Genomic DNA, 15,356 nt, shown 5'->3' with positions numbered 1-15,356 from the left:
AAAGGGCTCCAGTCAGCAATTCTCACCCTAAGCCTCTATTATGCCGGTCTAAAGTCTGGCTTGATATTTATATTAAGGAAATAAATAAAAATAAAATAGTGCTAGATGCAAGGCAAGTGTGGGGTGAGTAAGAAAAGAGAAGGGTGCTGGGAGGAAGAGGGGGAAGAGGAAAAAGTCCTGCACAGTCATCACTCGGAGGACTGCGGGCTGTAAATCAGACATAATCACAGTGTTATCCCACAAGGCCCACAAACCTTTCCCACTGGCTACACACAAGTCAATAATTAATAAAAACAGCAGCTCAAGCAACCACCAGACACACGCAGACACACGCGCAAACAACCTTTGTATTGTATTTAGAGACGGGTCTGACTGGGTCATTTCATGGTTGTTTACGTTCTGAGACCTGCCATTAAGTTCTGCAATAGCAGTGAGTAAAAGTATAAGCTCTATATGGAAAGATAAACAATGACAGGGCCCAGCCAGACCCACAATTAGAGGGAGAAAGAAACAGAAAGGTGGAGGCAGAGAGCGAGAATAAGATTGTATAGCATAGTTCAAATGTGTGCAATTCAAGTCCCCCTTTATACACTCACAGACTAAGACACATGCATACACACGTATAATCCATCATAAAAAGCCAGAGCAGCAGTCTTTCTGCGGGGGGGTCTGTCCAGGGAGCTCTACCAACGACACACACACACACACACGCACACACACACACACACACACACAGAAAGTGAGTGCAGAAACTGTGCTGGAGAGTGTGTAGAACCAGGTGCTGAAAGAAGAGCTCCATGATGTTACAGCAGAGAAAAATGGTAGAGGCAGAGTGAGCTGCAGTCCAGGATCTAGAGCTATCCAAGGTGCTGAAATCCTCTCACTCCCTCAGAAACAATCGGCTGGTTCGGAGAGGAGATGGGAGAGTGGAAACAGAGTGGGCTGAGGAAAGGAACTGTCCAATATAATGAATCAACAGCGCGGCTCTCCTTTCAGCACTGCTTGCATTCGCATGCATGGAGTAAACCACTGTCAGACTGTTAACTTATTTCTTTGATGCTATGCAATTGAGTTCTCGGGCTGCTATGAATAAGGCTGCTGACTGAATATACCTGTTCCCGTACACTGTAGCCAACCTTCCAGGAATTCCATGAAGAGTAGGTCTCTATGCAGTGTAACATTAACTGTAGAATTTCCTCGCAGACAAGGGACACACACAAATGCCAGATTGGAGCTATATAAAATATGTAAACAAAATACACAACCAGAATGTAAAACTAGAAGCACACATAAATGAAGCACAAATACTTTCGCAGGCCGTCACACACTAAAACACTTTCAAGATGTTCAATAACCTAGGGTATAAAAGTGTTTGGAAAAAAAACAAAAATGAATATTAAAAATGCTCATATTTCATGAATGAATAAGAAACATAATGGTAATTCAGTCCGAGCCACACAAACATTGTGACAGTAAAAAGAAAATACTACTTCTAGTGCCAAGGCTAAACTGGAGGTGTAAGGCAGATAGTTTAAATGCATGAAAAAAAAGGCTGAGATGCACAGTATTATCACAACACAGTGGACATTCTTAACTTTCCATTAATACAGCACTGTGTATCGACTCTGTGAAAAACATCTCTATTTAAAAAGTTGGTTTCATGTTCTCCAGAGCTGCAGTGATGAAATATGAGTGCAACAGTTTACACCGGACCAATCGATGGTGGAGGTTTTGTAGCACAATTAATAGTCTAAATTTAATCCATTATTGATATCCACACTCAACTAACATCTACTTGCTATTTGTTAGACAGCTAGAGAGAGCAAATGATCTAAAAATGTTGAAAGTATTGACTCAGTTTTTCTAAAAAAAATGCTGATTAAATCCTGAACATGTGAGCTTCGATATGCAGCAAAGGTAACCAGGGTGAGTTGCAGTTAAAAGTAAAACATCGTTATGCAATAAGTAAGAGTTTTAAACCCAAGGTTAGCTGACTAACCCACTAGTCTGGCTTTGTGAGACGGACAAAACAGTGTGGGAAGGATGAACCAATGCATGCAAGTAGAGATCTGTCCGTGGTGCTAAATTAACAGCTGCGCAATGCAGTGGCAGTGCTACGAGCTGTCCGTGAAGTATGTGGTGCTGAAGGGTGCCAATGGACCGTGTGCACAAAGCATGTCCTTCCTTGATAGTCATGAAGTCCTTGCAGCCTCTCCCACAGTACGTCTTGCACCCATTGTTTCTGGTTCAGATCTCCTGCTTTAAACCAGAGTCTGGAGGTGGCAATGCACTGTGGAGTGTGCCACAAGCACTTAATGACATCAGGTAAGGTCACTGAAAATCTCAGAGCTGACACTCAGGATTTAACTGTAGGTAATGGCTAGAGGTGATACGAACAAAGATAATAAAAATGAGTTAATGACATTTAAAAAGATGCACCAAAAAAGCGCATGAGGCTTTGCTGAGAATCTTCTTTTTGTTTCCACTTCACCCATTGTGGCTTGACAAGATTTAAGTCTTAAGAGATGAATTTACTTTTCAAGTGGACTGATTTACTTTTCTACTTCGCTCAGATATAAATGTAATTGCTCTGAAATTTCAAACTGTAATAAATAATTCCCTCCTTTCATATGACTCATGACTCATGAAATCACTTTAAGAATAAATATGTGGGACAAAAGCTAGTTTACAAAAATGACTCTTTCTTTTATACCGGTGATTCATAACACCTGGTTTAAATAGCAGTTCACAAGACTTTCTGGATTTCAAGAGGTTGCGAGTCACATCATCATCTTTACACTCCCCATTTTTTGCTGATTGCCCGGGGACATATCTGTTGGGTTCAATCAGTTATACGCGTTTGTTTCACTGACTTAGTTATCATAGCACAACCTGAGCTTGAGAGGCGTAGCATGGCGTTGCAAAGCTGTATATATACACAATATATAGTCGCTTCTCTGTGGCAATCACTGACAATGATAGTTAATATTAATGTAGTCAGAACATTGAGAGAATGAGATATCCCAACAGGAATGTCCAATTTCACATTCCTTTTCAATGTATTCACACATCATCAACAAGAGACCAATGATGTCTTGTCTCATTAATAATGGATGCCTTTCAAAGTGCTGATGTGATCACTTTGCAAATCTATGAAAGCGCATGGAAATCACGAAAAGAGACCACTGCACTGTGAGAATGTGGAGACTTCATTCCTGTTTCTTCCCTCCCTGAGACTAACAAAAGGATAAACCAGGAAGAAGATGGAGATGTTAATGTTAGAGGGGAGAACAACACACTTACTCTCTCTCCTCATTGACTTGCTCCGGGCCACACAGGTGTGACTAAGTCTTATAGATTCATGGCTGACGGCAGAGCAGGGTTAGCGAGTGAATAGTGGGTAACTGGAGCAAAGTGCCCGCCTTGCAGATAGCGGGATCCTTGGAGAAAATGGCTTGGCAAGAGAGAGAAAGCTTTGGATCGATAATGCTCTGAAGAAGTTTGATAGGGCTTTGGTGGGGCAGACTATTCAACACAGCATCTGTGTTCTGGAAGACCTCAGAGGTCTGCTGGCCTCCTGTGATCTACCTGTGTTTGCCTTTTTGTCTAGCTCTTTTCCATTTATTTTTTTCCCTATTTTCTATGTTAGTATCTTCCTCTGACTCTCTGTCAGCCTGGAAGCTATTCATTGTGATAATATTGATCTTTCTTCTTACTGTATTGTGTACAACTGTATTTCTGGTGTAATATGTGTTCTGTGAGGGTAATATTGGATACACTTCTGTTTAAACATCTACATTAACGTTGTTATTTGCCTTTCATTTTATATAGGCGTTTGTCTTGTTGAATTAGAGGTAAAAGTCTGAGGTAGACATTTTCTTGTAGCTGATTCTGGAAATACAGGTTGTCATGCCTGCACATTTATGCAAACTTAGCTCCGGAAAATGTCAAATATCTTTTAGTGTGTCCTCGATTTCAGAGAACCGAAAAGGGTGGCCGACCGACAGGCCACAGCAATGGTGGAAATCCCTGATACATTACCAGGGATCCACGCTTTCAAAACAGACACAAGCATGTCTGCTGCTAAAACCATCTGTGACACAAACACACACACACACACACACACACACACACACACACGCCCTTCCTGTCTCCCACACTCTGCAGCTTGCTGTACACCAGGGGCCATGTCAAATTGCAGAGTTATTCCAGGGCCTCACTGCAGAGTCGGAGGCGCGAGTCACCATACATGCCAGCCCCCATAACACCCAGGCCAAATGGTGTGTCACACCAGCTTGGAAGAGAGGGAAAACACTGATGAAACCTGGACTGCTCCATTTGGAAAAGGGAGAGACACACAAAAACACAGACACACACAGAGACTTGGAAACCTGGTCAGCGCTAAACCCTCACAATTAGCGCCATTGATGGGTAGAGTGGCTCTGATCCCAAAACAATCAGATGTGGGCTTATTTAATTTCTGGGCCATGATTTGAGAGGCTGCAGTTTTTGACATGGTACTGGCTACAATAATATTTTAGGTTGTATTAAAACAAGACGCTCGACAGCTTAGCATCTGTAGTCAGTGCTTGATGGTGATTCACCCTGTCTGTCGCACAATGTGACATCCCGTGTTTTTTGCTGATGACGTTTCGGATTTTGCAGCCGGTACCGTCCTTCTTATGTCCTTTTTTGGTTAATAAATGAGCAATGAAAGTTATTGCTGCCTGTCTCAACAGTGTCAGTAGTAAAACAAATTACCACTTGTGGTAGCTGGAAATGTAAAGTTTGCATTTTTTGTGTGGCATCACAATCCTATATCCTGCATCAGTAATGTGTTATATCAGTTATAGAGCTGATCAAACTAGTATATAACGTATATGATCTGAGAAGTAGGGGAAGTCTTGGATTTGGTTGCGAATAAGTACACATTTTGGATGGCTCCCTGATTCGTAATCATGAAAGAGCGGGGGAGAAAAACTTGTGGGACTGTGCGCACTGTGCACTGAACGGCGAAAATGTTCAAGTCTGGAGAGGGACGTGGTCCAAAAGACTAAAGAAAAGCCTGCACTGCATCAGAGCAGTTAGTCAGCAAGTCTCACTGAAGCTGTCCGGATGGATGGTTGGATTGAAATGGCTGGACTGAGATGGAGGGAGGGATGGATGGTGTGGGACTCTGCTCTCTCCCTCTCTCTCTCTCTTCCTCCTCCTCCCCCTCTTTTCCTCTTACCATCATTCTGACACATTCAGCCTTCACGTCTCTACTTTTTCCCCTTCAAACTGGAAAAGCGGCAGCCGAAGTGGCAGATCTGCACAAATGTGACACAGGCCTCATTTGCCCCTGACAAACAGGGGAATGGCAAAAAAAAATCTGCATCAACCCTCGAGAAGCTATTAAAACTAAAGTTTGAAGCAGGACATACGGCGCAAATAAAAATTACCACCGTAGCGATCGCACATACGATTTCCCACCGCAAAAAAACAAAGACAGCAAGATACATAACAACTATAAAAACACAATAAAGCCAAATGTGATTGAATTTTAGTGCCCATTTCATTTCTGTGTTTCTCCTTTGAATCACAAAATGGTGTCAGCAGTCATCGCTCAATTGCGCTTCTCTATTCCTGGCTCATTACAACTGAGAGAATAGTGCTGGGTAATTGTTTGACCCTGCCTGCTCAACCTACGTCCTTGGCTGCTAAGAGCGCTCGACGTGAGAGTTCCATGGGATAAATGATGGCTATTCCCACACTCTGCCCTGTGGCTGTCTGCAAACAGAGCGCCACCATATCGGTGACAAGAGAAGCCTGATGAAGGTACGCTGGCTGCACAAACCCAATGCAGGGCCCGGCAGCAGCAGCACCACCTCTCTAAAAGGACCCATTGTGCCCCACCAAAGCCTTTCGCTCTCTGCAGTGAAGTGGCCATTGTGGCACGCAGAATAGCCATCCCTCTCCATCCGCCTGGCGGGGAAAGTGCAGTCGTGCTCAGGCTGAGTGTGGCCTCGGCCGCAGCGGTAGACAGTATCTCAATATCATGACCCCCATCAGCACCCAAGTGCCCCCTGACACTCAGCCCATCCTTTCGACAGGTGAGGACAATCCAGACCTAATTTCAGCCAGTGAATGGAGCGTAAGGAACAGGTGCATTCTGGCGCTGGAGATAGCTAAACCTTCAAATGTAGCCAGAGATTGAGTCGTAAGCCTGTGGAGATCTTAGCATGTATAGCTCGAGTTTGTACACCTTGGGCTGATTTGGCTGCAGAGGTGGTTCTCTGAATGTATTCATCTATTACACGACAAGTAAAGGCCTTATGGATATCTGGGAGATGAATAAACTGCGGAGGAGTGCAACAGTTCTCTTAAGGGCACTTGACTGAAAACAATACTTACAGTTTTCAAGGTGCTCTGCTGAGAGTCAGCAAAGGACTTGGGAGGGGGATTCAAAAGGTAAAACATAAACAGAGACATTAATAAGGAGGTCTGAGGGAGCTCAACTGGCTGTACGTCCATGTCTGTGGCTACAGATCATGTGTGATATACAAATATATAAATATATACAAATCAGTGTTTGGGAACACAAGCACATTTATATTCAAAGTGATGACTCTGAACTTTCCTTGGGCTGTCTTTATCCCCTGCATCGTAGAAAATGCTGTGCATTGTTCCAGTGGGAAACAGTCTCATAATATGCTTTGTTGACCATAGGATGAATTAATTAGACATTCCCTAAGAGGAAAAGAAAAAAGGCTTATTGTGGATTACCTTACATTTTATTGCACAAGGTTGTGTCCGAAAAGCGAGTGAGTGACTGATGGTAATGTCCGGCACTTGTCTTTGGAAGCAAATGCTATTGTGTAGTTAGATATGCAAGTGTTATGCAAACAAATTGCATGATTATGCAAAACTAGAAATAGTGTGGATGAGTGATATCCCACAGCATACGGATTAGTTACTAACACCCACTCTTCAATTATGAGCATAAAACTCTTATGTGGGGTTTTTTGTGTCCCATATCCCTGTTATGCAACCTGCTCCACTTTGAAATAGGATCCTTTCACAGCTAACCACATGTTAGCATACCCTGGAATGGATAAAGACGGGGACAGTCTTGGAGCTCACGTATGATGACGCAAAGCCAGAATGAGGCTCAGAACAATTTCAGGCTCTACGGTGCAAAAAGCGGCCAGTGTTTACTACTGAGTCTGAGAGGAAGGGCTATCTTCGGGTTGCAGGTGACCACGATACATCATCATCAACAGCGAGGTTACATCAGCTCATTTTGTCCGGAACGTGCCCTTCCAAATGGGGAGGTAGGGAGTCTGGGGTGATATTTTTAAACCTGGGAAACAGCAGCTGCCTTTGCGCTGGAGTAATTTAGGTTAAACAGCTTGCTGGAGGGTGCTAAAGAGACACGTCCCACACCTGAAACATAAGCCTAAAGCCCTACAGTTCTCTTGGGACAAGAGTTTTCACAGGTCTAGTTGGGTTTGACACCTGAGGGTGATGACATTTGAGGTGTGGCAGACATTAGACAAGTGGCTTAAAATGTCTGTTTTATTTCTCTATTATTGATATTCTCCCATTCTCTTTTACAAATTCCAGCTTGACTGTAGCACCAAGGATCTCGCTTGTGCCTCTTGAAAGGCGAGCAATATGGTAATGCAAATATTTCAGATCAGGCTCTAACTGCAGGCTACAAAGAACATCTTCATTAATTCATTGGCAGTGCTTGCTTATTGGGGGTTACTCAGATATGAAAAAAGGGGGCTGGGATTACAATACTTTCAACTATTTGAGAAAGGGAAAAGAAATCCTCATCCAAGATTCAGATGTACTTATGAGCTCCGCTGAATGAATTCATGACCCAATCTTTGTGGATTTCAGTAGAGTACGTGGCACAGATCCAGGATTTTCAACACCCAAGTCTCTCCAATCTTCCTCAATTAGAAAGACCAAAGGCAAGCTGTTAAAAGCAGCGCAGGGCTTTGAACTCAACTGGTGCCATCACACGACAGTTTTGTGCTTTTGCCTCTGCAGCCAACAGCACGACAAGAGATGTGCAAACTTTGACATCCTCAATAATAAATGTCCTGCCAGACTGACTAATATTAGTCTCAATCTGGACTCGGATATCCTACCAGCGTGGCCTCGCAGGAGGGAAGGGCGTAACTTGATCGGGTCGACAGGCCATGCTGTATCCTCTCTTCCCTCCTGTTTCTCTCTGTCTACCAGCTCCTTTTCTCTCTCTCACAAACCATTCATGCAATCACTAAGAGGGACAAGAGGAGGTCCCTCAGTTCATCTCTCCATCATAGGCTCTTCTGTGTCTGCTCTGCTTCTGCTTAATCAAAGGAGAAAGGCGATGGATGGGCGGGAAAAAGAGCAAGCCGGGCATGTCTTCCCTCATCATGGCCCCCACTGCTAAAATGGAGGGCGTGAGGGGGAGTGGGACGAAATCGTTCATTTTCCTTTTGCATTTCCTCCCTTTTTTTCATGCAAGTGAAAGTGTCTGCCTCCTTTATAGCTCCCCAAAGCTCCCCTTAACCTCTCTTCTCTGCCTCTCTGCAGGCGGATGGTGGACGGATGGACGGGAAGATGGATGAGGGCCAGACGGCGAACGGCAGAAGAGTGAGTTAATGAGGCAGATTGCTCTCTTTGCCGCCGTGCAAGGGATTACAGGAAGATTACCCATTCTGATTCTCTTCTCTTCCAATTTCGCTCACTCAGTCTCGGCGGTGGTGAACTGGAGGGGCGCGGCGGGGCGGGGAGAGGTGTGGGGACGGTGTGAGTGCCCATGTTTTGATAGAGGTGAGATAGAAGACAGTGCCGGGGCTCTCTGTCAGGGGAAAATGACAGCTGCTCAAAACACTGACCTGTGAACGGATAGAGTTTCTGACTGATGCCTCCAATCTGACAGCTGCTTCGAGGGCTGTGCTTGGCCTAAATATACCCAGCATGAGACTGAATATCTTATAAAGTCGCATGAGATCCAGCTCCTTCATCAAATTTATTCTCTGAGGCTAACAAACTGGGTCTACAGATTCCACCCACAGAACTCCCACATAGTGGACACTTCACAATAAGTTAACATTACGCAAGGTGTTTTTTTTTTCTTTTTCTTATTTTATCGCAGCATTCAAATGACATGCAGATTGCGTGTTGACCCAGAATGATGGCATTTGAGTTGAAAAGCTGCAGATTTGTATTCAGCAAAGTTGTTGGAAACCTCGTGTCACAGGGATGAGCGAAAACAAAGAGAAGCACAGGACCTCGAATCCACTTTTTGCACTCACCGAATAACAAACAGTGAAAAGGTCTGGAGAAATTATTCAAATTGCAGGGGAATTTGCAATTATTATAAGTCATCTCAACCCACAAAGGCAATGTTAAGCACCCTTCATGAAGTGCACTGAAAGCCCTGAGAACAAAAGTGGAATCATGTATGGGCCCATTTTCTGCCGACAGCGTCTGCTCAGTATGTATTATTATAAAGGGGAGAAGCTATTTAGGTATTTCAAAAGCCATTGTCAAAACCAGAGTCGTTAGACTGAGTTGATGGAGGAATCATTTTTGTTAGAGAGGTTTTTTCTTATTTGCTAATTGGAAATTAACAGCTGGATGCCAAATTGTGCTCAGGAGAAGCAATACTGCTGCTGTAATTCCTTGCTTGAATGATGATGAGGTTTCCTGCTGAAAAAGACAGAAAAATAGACGTTTGACCCGGCGGTCAAGTGCCACGAAAGTCCGTCAACGTGGCCTTTTGTCTCGGCCTGAGTCCACGCATTTCTGGCCTGCGAACACTCCAGACATCACCTTGCTTGATTTTCTAGCATTCATTTGCATTAAGAAGACAGGAGGCTCAATAGACACTACCACTTCCTGTGTGCGGTTCAGCCAATCATCCTGACTGAATTGTATTTCAAACAATGATTTCAAGCCAGTCAATCAGCGCAGGGACACTCCTCTGTATCTGTCAGATGGCACTGCGTGATAAAACTTCTTTGTCACTTTTCTTTTTCCAGCCAAATCTGTCAAATTCAATGCAAAGTGTGTGAATGCCATTTTTTCTTACAGTGACAATGTACTCCCAAGTTAGCACGTGACACAAAAAACACGAGGAAGTGGGTTTCAAACAAGTGATCAAAATGTCAAGCCGGTGGTTTCTTACAGCTTCAGTGAAAAGAGACACAGTAGGTCAGTCTCCTCACAGGGACGCTCCGGATCATGTGTGCTGTCTGCTTCCCTCCTCGCTGTGCTCGCGTCCTTGCCATTCGCCTCTGCGCCGCTCAACAAGGAAGCCTCAGCTCGTTTTAATAATTGAGAGTGGAACTAACCCCCACTTGCATCTCTAAATCAGGGATCCACCGATTTGTAGTACTTGTTATTTATCCTCTGGTTCGGGGGATTTTGTGTAGAGACACCGTTACGCACCCCAGTGGGCGTTTGGCGACACGGTGGCGCAGGAGTCGCATGCAGTCACAGCAGTCGGCGCAATGTAGAGCCCCAGATCTCCACGTACTGTACGCGCGTGCATTTCCAACACATCACGCTGACCACATTTAGTAAGAATAAAACACTCCGGAGGTAGCACTAACGCCACAGTGTGTCGGATCACAGCCACTCGGCTCTTTCGGCGGCCAATTGTGATGCAGCTGTTCAGTAAAGAAAGTATAGCCTCCGGTGGCCTAATTTTCCGTGTCATAAAGATTTTATTGCAGCGTTTCAGAGATAAATCATGATAATCACGGGGAACGGCAGATAAATAATAATAATAAAGTCGGTCTATGATGCCAAAATCATGAATCGTGTGGGTAAAAAAAAAAAAATTCCTGCCCATTTTCAATTCAGGAATCTGGAGTGATGGAGAAGTCCGTGTACAAGTCAGCAGGCTGTGTGTGTGTGTGTGTGCGCGTGTGTGTGTGACAATTAGGCCACACGCACTATCAATATAATACACAGCCTGTCGCACTAGCCATAATAAAACCTTTTTTTTTAATTCTAACCCAATGGGCTTCCTTAATGAGTGGCGGAACCTGTGAGAATATCCCCTCACAACTCGTCTGGACATTGCGTAAACACACAGCTTCAAGAAGCCCCCACAAACTGACTTTCACCGAGCATGGAGATATATATGTTTTTTTTTCCTTCTCCCCCCTGCTGAATACCCACACTCCGCCTCTGCTGCTGTCACGCGTGGCTTCAAAACATATATGTCCGTCATCTCCCCCACACCGGATTCAACGTGTCTGCTCCCAGAGCCGCAGAAAACAAACAGCAGTCCTCAAATCCACTCGCCTCCCAAATCTCCTCCAAATATTGACCCATTACGCATCGTTTGCTGCTGGCTCCCTCTCAGCAAAAACCAAACCAACAATTGCTCATTATTGGACAATGTGTGGGCTTTATTATTATTATTATTTGTGTTTCTTCCGGACATCACCTGTCATTATTTGAGCAGCGTTCGCACAGAGTGACAAATCCTCACAGCAAGGGGAAAATCCACAGACGCGTATAGTCACAGCAAAGAAGAGAAAAGTCCTTACTTGTGTTTTGCGGCAATCCCTCCGATTTTATTCTTCACACTTGAGGAGGTTTGTAAATATCCCTGGATATAGCCTGGATGGAATTCACGCTTCTTGTGTTTCTTTCTTTCTTTTTTTTTTTTATCCAGAGCGTTGAGCAGACCAGAACGCAGGTTTTCTTTCCCTCCTCTCTCCTTCAAGACAGATGTGAACGGTCCTGGCCGAGTCGCTCCACCTGCATCCCTGCTTGTCAAGCCAGCCACGAGGCGCACAACGCAGCTTCTGTTTCTCCCTTTCAAATCAAAACGCCTACGTTGATACGTATCGCCGGGGCTTTTATTGTGGAGGTCCCGTCGCCGTGTTCCTGGCGGATGCCTCTGGGTGTTTCTGGGCGCTTTGACGCATCCCCACCTGCATCCACTCGAATGGGGGAGACACACAGCGGCATCAGCAGCAGTGGCAGCGGCACCGCACTGAGGAGGAGGCCGCCCACAGAGACACGCCCCGCTCCGGCTGGAGAAGGCTACTTCACCCTGGGCGAGGGAGACGGGAGGGCGATGCTGGATGGATGCAGCTGAAAATACTCCACTTCTCTGCGCTCCGCGGTCGCACCTGACAGCCAGTGAACATTTTAGAAACGTGCAGATAGGCAGAGGAACGTGGCAGTGGATGTAATTATCAAACACTGATCCAGAGAAGATAATTAAACCAGTGGCTGATTTCAAGAACAGAAGTCATCTTGATCAACTGAAATCACAGAAGGAAATGACATGAAAAGGAAATATGAACATTAAAGTCCAACATGCTCAAAGAACTACATGAAGACCACACATTCTGCTCGTTATGAAGGCAGACAGAGCTGCCTCCGGTAATAATATTAAAGATGACAGCCCCCCCTCTGTCATGAACCTAATTATATGGACTTCATTGTCTGAGTCAAAATGGAGCAATTACTGATGAGTCACAAACTTATTTGTTCAAGACATAGCTATCAACTGCACTGCTATTATTTGCTGATGACTGCCCACACCCTTTCTACAGGCAATTATGTGCAAAGGTCCATGAGCCCCATATGATCATTATCACAAAGGGTAAAAGAGATCACATTTTATTACAAGGACCACATTAAACTCATCAGCTTATTTACTCGGATACACACATTGCCTCATAAAGATTTATGATCGCCTGAATCGGCAAGTAAACAAATAGATAGAGAGGAGAAGAGGAGATAATATATAAGAGGAGATAATGTATTAAGATGGATTTAAGTACACAGGGATGTTTGTCCGCATGTACTACATTCAAATGTTGCTATAAATCATAAGCAATTTTAGTGTGCTACTGGAGATAGAGTTAATCGTGAATATATACCATACTCTGTGATATCTAGAGTCCACTAAAGCATCAGCATTTTTGCTGTGATAATAATATAGTTTCAAGTTCAATCAGTCAAATATCAGGTGCATTCAACGGTATGATGATTGATGAGGGGCAGAGCTATTTGGAATCACTTATAATATGATATATCCACATCTGTATAGCTTCTTTTTGTTTGCTAACTGGATTCAGATCTCCAAGTCCAAAGAACATCACCAGTTGTATTCTTCTAGATGCATCAAGTTTGTATTCTGAGTGTAAATCTGACCCTGATCAATGGCTTAAAGGACAAATTCACCCAAAAGAGGAAAATTCCATCATTATCTACTCCCCTCCCCATGCTGATGGAAAGTCAGGTGAAGTTTCGTAGTCAAAAAAACATCTCTGGAGCTTCACAGCGAAACAGTGTAGCAGCATTCTCCTCAACGACTGAAGTAGCCGGGCACTTGTTTTAAAATGTAAAAAAAAAAGGACCAAAACAGACTAAACAAACATAAAACGACTTCATACAGTTCATCCGGTGTATTTCAGGTCTCTCTCGAAGGCCCCAAGGTCCCTGATTGATTTGAGAAGATGCTAGTTACACTCTTTTAAAAGCGAAAAAGCTCACTGTTAGCCGTCAAGCAAAAAGCACACCGTCTGAAGTGGTTGCATGAGCTGGACCACGTATTGAGGGTATAAATAATGTTAAAAAAGAAAGAAAAAAGGGGACATGAATAAGTTATTTCGAAATCAATTTGGGATCTCAAGGCATGCGTAGATTTGGATTACGCTGGACGAGCATCATTTCCGTTATATTTTTCGGTTGTATTTGTTTTTCATTTTTAAACAAATCTACATCTACTTCAGTTGTTTACTCCAATGCTGCAACACTGTTTTGCTGTGAAGGTCAGGAAATGTTTTGTGGACTACGAAACTTCAGCTGACTTTCCATCGGCATGGCGTGGGTAGATAATGACTACATTTTCATTTTTGGGTGAACTTATCCTTTACATGAAAATCAGCAGGGCTCTGAGCCACGGCTGTAAACCATGGTATTTTGTAGACAACAAGTTGGATCAGGTTCGGCTTGCCAAGCCATTCACTTTCTGCTGCACCATCACCTGTTACCCTCAAGACTGGCCCACCGCCATTGCTCCTGGCAAAAACAAGGTGTCACCTGCGCTAGTGGGACCATTTGATGTGGGCAGAGAAGGGGGTCATTTGAGTCAGGGAAACCATTTGAAGCTGAAACGGCATTTCTCTTCCGCTCTTACTTTCTCTTCATTTCCTCCTCTCATCGTGTCAGACACTGGGCTGACAAAGTTCCTCATTAGTAGCCGTCCCTGGCCTCACTGTGGTCTGTTGCTCTGTCTTGCCTCAGTGGGAGAGCAACCGGGTCTGCTCATCATGTTCCACATCATGTCAGCAAATTGTCAAAGCAAAAGTCTTTATCTCAGCCAGTTCTGCTCATATACAGGATGAATTTTCTCGGGTTAGAGTTGTGTGGTCTTTAATAGAAGACCAGATGGCATCGATAAGCACATAAGTTCACCAGTTATTATAATCCCACAGAAATGTACATTATAAGCTTTCAAAATCAACTAAATAAATGGCCGCTTTACGTCTTGGTGGGTGATCAATCAGAAACCATTGGGAACCGCTGAACACACATACGCTATTGACACATAAATCAATAATGTGTCTTAAGAGTACTTTTACAGTGTATCCCATCCATCCAGCCATCAGTGCGCTCTGCCTTAAAGGTCTGTCCACATCAGATGCGAGCAGTGTGTCGACAGAGAAATCACAGTCCTAGTCAATGATTCTGGAGGCGGTGCATCAATCACTGGCTTATTGGGCAGCATGGTGGGAGAGAAGCCTGTCAAAAGAATATTGGCACCTCTCGGAATTAATACGAGGCCAAAATGCTAGATTAAAAACAGTGTTGGTACGAGATAGGTGGTCCTTTGTCACTGCAGAGAGCTGTTTCACTCTAGTTTGACTGGAAATTGAATACTACATTAATATTATATGTTACGATCCACTTTGGCTTAATAAATTGCTACTCAAGATACAAGACAAAAAGAAGACTAAAATGGGTAGCGGTATAACTGCTAAATTTGCTATCAAAATCTAATTTTTATCTCCAAGTAGATTAATGAAGGTTGTTGTACACAGGTTGAACTGTTCTAACAGGAAGTTGAGACAATGCAAGCTAGTGTGTCCTGACCGAAGGTGAATAAATGACTGGTTTGTAGTTTCTAACCTTCTTCTGGGGTGCATCTATTGTTAAACAACCTCTTTACAAATATTATTACTATATTATTATATATTATTATATTTGGCCAACCAATTAATAAAATGAAACAATCTAAAGTCAGGGTTATATATGTATGATTTGAAGTCAGTATTTTTATGATGCCCTTCTCACAAATCCACAATGTCTGACATACACACGTCTAAGTTATCATC

The 15,356-nt window shown here is 43.7% G+C and overlaps 1 protein-coding gene across 9 annotated transcripts in view; it reads right to left on the bottom strand.

Moving 5' to 3' along the window:
- Positions 1 to 11,884, bottom strand: part of nrxn2b (neurexin 2b) — a 665,374-nt gene extending 653,490 nt beyond the window's left edge. For 5 of the 9 annotated variants that reach the window (XM_084343874.1, XM_084343877.1, XM_084343876.1 and 2 more), the window contains exon 1: positions 11,547 to 11,879. The gene's annotated coding sequence lies outside the window, so the exon portion shown is untranslated. Of the gene's footprint in view, positions 1 to 11,546 lie in introns of all 9 variants that reach the window. The other 4 variants (XM_084343879.1, XM_084343880.1, XM_084343882.1 and 1 more) reach the window with 3 other exon arrangements.
- Between the last annotated feature and the right edge of the window lie 3,472 nt (positions 11,885 to 15,356).

The sequence above is a fragment of the Pagrus pagrus genome (genome assembly GCF_965226575.1).
Source record: "Pagrus pagrus genome assembly, chromosome: 22".
NCBI classification, from domain to species: domain Eukaryota; kingdom Metazoa; phylum Chordata; class Actinopteri; order Spariformes; family Sparidae; genus Pagrus; species Pagrus pagrus.
This window is presented reverse-complemented; position numbering and strand designations above follow the sequence as displayed.